We start from the raw sequence: 5,501 nt of genomic DNA on the forward strand, positions 1-5,501 counted from the left end.
AAAGAGGAGAGGGGAGGGGGGAAGGAGTCGCCGGCCCATGGCGCCGGCCGGCGGCGGCGGCGTCGGCGGTGACGGCGGCGGCGGCGGCGGCGCCAGTCACAGGTAACCCTAACCCTAACCTAGGCTGATACCATACTATAAGGTAATAGATAGATTATGGGCTAACCCTAGAGGGTAGCTATGTAGATGTCTTACATGGGCCTATTGGGCCCTAATACACATAGTACACCAACATGTATGCTAAAATTGAAAAGAATTTTGGTGCTCCTCACAAAATTTAGGTTCTCTTTGAGTTTTGTTGTTTCTACGTCTTGTCCGATCATTCAAGGGTCATGCCATGTGTATGCATTTGCCAATGCATTGTAGATAACCTTGGTGATACACCAATTATAGTTCCAGATGGACAGAATCGACTCTCGATTGTTTAAAGTGGTCTTCTTTTTTTAATTCGACCACAAGAGCTTTCAGTTCATTATTGCATAAAACTGTCATATGCAAGATTGTCTTTGTCGCTCTAAAAAATTGTTCCCTTAAACAAGTTTATCCCTTTTCTGTGAACTTTGAACTACCAATGTTATTTGATTATGTTTTCCGTTCTATTATGATCCGAGTGACATTATATTTGTTGTTTCCGCTATCAGTGCACATGAAGAGATGCCCAAGAAATACTTTGCTACTATATCATGCAAACTGTGAGACGAAAACTTGGTACTGGTGTGTAGTGTGGTGAACATGCTTTCAGCAAGAAGGAATGCAAAGATCTAAATGTACTTGGTTTATTTGCATAGTGCAATTGGCTCTTGTGAATTTTGATTGTTCAACTAAAGCTTCAAGTTTCCTCATGAAAATGGTACAATATTGTCGAGATATTGTTTTTTTAACAAAATATTATGTTGCAATAACATCTTACTCAGTAATAGAATTGCAAATCACTAGTGAACTTTACACTAGGTGGCCAACTTTTGCTACGGCCGTGCCTCACGCGTCACGCCCCGCCTGACATGCTTGAACCGCGATCTCGATCCGGTCGTGGATCCACCTCGCCGGTCCGGCACTCCGCGCGCGCGTCGTGCATGGTGGTATATCGCGCGCCCATGGCAGATGGCACCGGCGCACCGCGCGCTGCTGAAGAGGTTGGCCGGTGGTAAACCGATCGGAAGTCTTTGTGGCTGCATGCAGTTTTTCGTTCGGAAGACCCAGTAGTGGAACTTGACAAACATGCAGTCTCGTCTACCGCAGTGTCGAGTCGCGCACGTCGCGTAATTAAGAAGGTAAGTAGCTTGGAAATTTCGCGGAGCTCTTCAAGCTCCTATATATACATGTGCAGATCACTAGCTAAGCATACATTCATCGTGCAGAAGAAACATCCAGATAACAGTTATTGTGCAAGCCTAGCTGGCAAGCTACTGAAACTGCACCAGTTTGAAAGGATGGCCATGTCGATCAGCAAGTCATTCGTTCTGCCACTGTTGATGGCGGTGCTGATGCTGTTGGCCGTTTCAGGGTCGGCGCGGCGGCTGGAAGGTGATCGGTCGACCGGCGGCGAGGCTGCCTTCGGAGTCGGCCATCCTATCATACAGTTCCTCAAACGCCTGTACCTGCAGCAACTGTCGTCAGGTCCAGGGGGATCCTGCGGAACCTACGACCCAAACAACCCAGCATGCCATGGTCACTGAACAATCATCAGGCATTGCATACCAAACATGGCAATTCAACAGATTGACCGAGCCTGTGTATGTACATATACACGTATACACAATTATACTTCTCTCTGTCACAGTGATGGTATTCCATACTCAGATAGAACGACAACGAGATGGGCTAAGTTTATATTTGATTAGTTTATTGTTAAGTCAATGAATTGTGTTTATCTGAATAAAGTGGTAGGCTTAGCTTGTTTTTAACTTTTTATCTGCATGTATACTTGTTTCTCAATCGTTTCAATAGTTTTGTATACGGAATAAGTCATGTGAATGAATGAGTTTCACAATCATTTCAACAGTTTTTGTATACGGAATATGTCATGTGAATGAATGGGTTTCAATTAACGGGAGTACATGTGCTCTTATCACTGGTCTAACTTATTCAGTAGTGGCAAACATAACATGGGTCGGAGTCCCAAACTTAACACCGCTGTCTAGCTCTTTCTCCAAAAAAAAAAATCAACAAAAAACACCGCTATCTAGCGATTGTGTGCGTGCGTAGTGTGCGTGTGGTGTATCTTGAGAGTGTGCTGCTTCATTGTGCTCTCTTAATAAACTGAAACAAAAATGAGAAAGAGATCGCATGCATTATTATTAGTGTCACCTATACACATGATGAGAAGATAAGATTTTATTTTATTTTTTGAAAGGAGGGCAAGAGTTTTGTCGTGCAAATTTTATATTAGAAGAAATAGCAAAATCTTCGGAAAAAAGAAGAGAAAGAAAGAGCAAACAACCCGAGTTTCAGAGAAAGATCAGTTACAGAGGGACGAACGATTCAACGCCGAACTGCCAGAAAAGACATCCCTTCCCAATGGACAAAGCAAATTTCAGTTAGGAATTTCTCACATTAACTAAGCAGCGTAGGGACACGCGGTAGGTCTAGAGTATCTTGGTCCTACCGTGTGATTTGCAACTTGCGAGCTGCGACTGCGACCATATCTGAAGTTCTGAACTGAACGTTGGTCCTGCGGTCTTGCCGCGTGGTGGATCAAATTAACCAGCTAGCCACCGTCCACTGGAATGCTTTTATCTAACGTTCTCAGCTCCTCCCGTGGAAGATCCAAGGGTTCTTGATGTTTGCCAGTGGCCTCCCAAGCTGATATATAGAGTCCACGTTTATCTGATTGTGAATGTGCGACTCAGATTTTTACTTTCAGTTTGAAGACTGACTGCGAGACTTTGACTTGAACAGGAATATTTTTATTGGAAGTGCTCAACAGGGAATTTTCACTGGCCTGCTAAACGAACGAACACTCCGTGGGTACTTTGCATGCCAGGAAATCATCGAGTGCCTACTTTGTATGCCAGGAAATCATTCAGTGACTTCATCAGATGACCTTATTGGTAGGCAAAAAGAAAACGACGACAGATATCCAACCAATGCTGACGATATATTAATTTTAGACAAACTGGGAGCAAATACAGCTGATATAAATATATAGATATAAATCGGTATTTTCCATCGAAATTACTGTTGTTTTTCTTATTAAAATTGCCTTTCCACAATAGTACATCGCTTCCCCTCAGAGATGTCGTGTCGTTCTATATTGCTTCCCAAAGATTTATTCTTGTTAACGGGAAAAAGTTTATAAAGAATACAAATATTTATATTACCAAATAAGTATCATTAGATCGTCATGAAATATGTATATTTATTTGGTGTCATAGTTGTTGACTCTCTTCTTTATAAATTTAGTTAAATTTAAAATAGTTTTTTTTTGAGGGGTCAAGGGGGGGAGTGCCCCACCTGATTTCATTATAGGGCCAAAGGATGGCCAAAAGCCAGTACATTAGATCTTAAGCAAGAAAATGGGGGTGGGAGGGATGAAGATTACATTACATTAGTTTACATTGAGCTAAAGAGTGAGCACCAGGCATCCGCTATCTGGCGGTCCTCGGTCTTCAGTCGGTGGCTCCATAGCCGGGCTTCGTCGCGGCATGCGAGCTAGAAGCGTCCGATCGACGGGGTAATGTTCTGGAAAACAAGCTCATTACGGGATTTCCATAGCAACCAGCAGACGAGAAGAATGAAACTGGAGTAGTGGCGGCTCGGCACCGTCGTGGGATGGGGGATGTTCCATAGACAGCGGACCGAAGCCCCAGTTGTATCAGCGGGCAGCGCCGCCCAGACTTGAGCAGCAAAGCGGCAGCGGAGGATCAGATGATCGCAATCTTCTGGCTGGCCACACAGCTCACACGCCGGGTCAGCTATGATGCACTTCTTGACAAGATTCGCACGGCAGCTAATCCGTTCTTGAACCATCAGCCAGGCGAAGAACTGCACACGAGGGGGTGCTCGGTTGGACCAAACAAAATTGGCAAAGTTGCAGGTAGGGGGGCCGGTCGCCTCCATGATCTTTTTGTAGGCTGCACCAGATTGGAAGGGCGCGTTTGGCGGGGCCAGGGCGCTGTGTCGTTGGTCTTCGGCATTGCCCAAGGCAACATGGCTAATCTTGAGGTTCAGATCATCTAGTTCAGCAGCAGCCGCATGGGTCAGCCTGGGCATGAGGTGCCTGTGAATCCCGTCGGCAATGACCTGCGACACTGAGGCTTCCGGGTGTGTAGTGTAGGAGTATAGAGCAGGATATAGTGCAGCCAGCCGGCCAACCGACAGCCATCTGTCCTGCCAGAAGCTCGTGCTCTCGCCATTGCCAACTTCAGAGCTCGTGACAGCACGGTATAGCGGTAGCATGTTGCCCAGAGCTGCCCAATGGACCCCTTCCAGGGATCCTTGTAGCGAGGCGAGATTGATCCTCTCACGTACCCATCGCGCCCAGGAGGACTCCCCCGGTAGATGCGGTGCAGAAGCTTCAGCAACAAACTCTGGTTCTTCGCGCCAAGCTCCTTGATGCCTAGCCCCCCTTGTTTTTTCGGCCGGCAGGCATGTTCCCAGGCGACAAGACATTGAGCACCACTGACCGTATCCTCTCCAGCCCAAAGAAAACTTCGGCGTCGACGGTTTAAAGCATCCACCACACCAGGGGGAGGAGGAGAACGGACATTGCATACGTCAGCTGGCTGTCCATGACACTGTTTATCAGCACAGCTCGCCCTGTGGAGTTGAGGAGGCAGGCGCGCCATCCACTGAGCCGTCGGTCTGCCCGGGCAATCAGGGGGGTGAAGGCCGAGAGCTTGAGCTTCTCATTCGATAGGGGGAGCCCCAAGTAAGATTGAGGGAAAGAACCGAGCTGGCAGCCAAGGACCCGCTGCAAGGCAGTTGCCTGATGTATGTCAACATTCAGAGGAACCATGGTGCTTTTGCTAAAGTTTATGTGCAGCCCAGTGAGCTCAGAGAAGAGTTCCAGCACTTGCTTCAGGGCCACCACACTATCTTGGCCGGCCTGCAAGAGGATCAAAGTGTCGTCCGCATATTGTAACACCGGGCACGGCTGGTCAGAGTTGGTCGGGTGGAGTATCCTGCGGTCTTGCTTGATCATTTGCTGGAGCACATCTGAGACGAGCAGGAACAGGTAAGGAGACAGGGGATCACCCTGCCGAAGACCGCGTGCCCGGTTTAAGGAGACACGGTCTATTTAAAATAGTTTGATTTAGAACAAAACTAGAGTGTCACTCTTTGAGCACAGAGTAAGAGATTGGCCTCCTCCTCTTACTGCCACCCGCGGTTGACGGCTCCTTCCGCGCTCCTCTAGCCCCCATGCTTCTAACCTCGCCCACGCCATGCCCTCATTATCATCACCCACCAAATATGTCCACTACCACCTGGCTGGCCGCGCCTTGCCGTCGCCGCCACCGACGGCGGTCTGGCCTTTCCTACGGTAATTCTAGGTCCTGGGA

The 5,501-nt window shown here is 47.6% G+C and overlaps 1 long non-coding RNA gene across 1 annotated transcript in view; it reads left to right on the plus strand.

Annotated features, from left to right (window-relative positions):
* LOC105913909 overlaps positions 1–2,056 on the plus strand; it is an 11,198-nt gene extending 9,142 nt beyond the window's left edge. Inside the window, exons 3-4 of the long non-coding RNA XR_002676058.1 lie at positions 642–1,271; positions 1,359–2,056. This is a non-coding gene — a long non-coding RNA (uncharacterized LOC105913909). The remainder of the gene's footprint in view (positions 1–641; positions 1,272–1,358) is intronic.
* The last annotated feature ends 3,445 nt before the right edge of the window (positions 2,057–5,501 follow it).

The sequence above is a fragment of the Setaria italica genome, chromosome I (assembly GCF_000263155.2).
Source record: "Setaria italica strain Yugu1 chromosome I, Setaria_italica_v2.0, whole genome shotgun sequence".
Lineage (NCBI taxonomy): Eukaryota > Viridiplantae > Streptophyta > Magnoliopsida > Poales > Poaceae > Setaria > Setaria italica.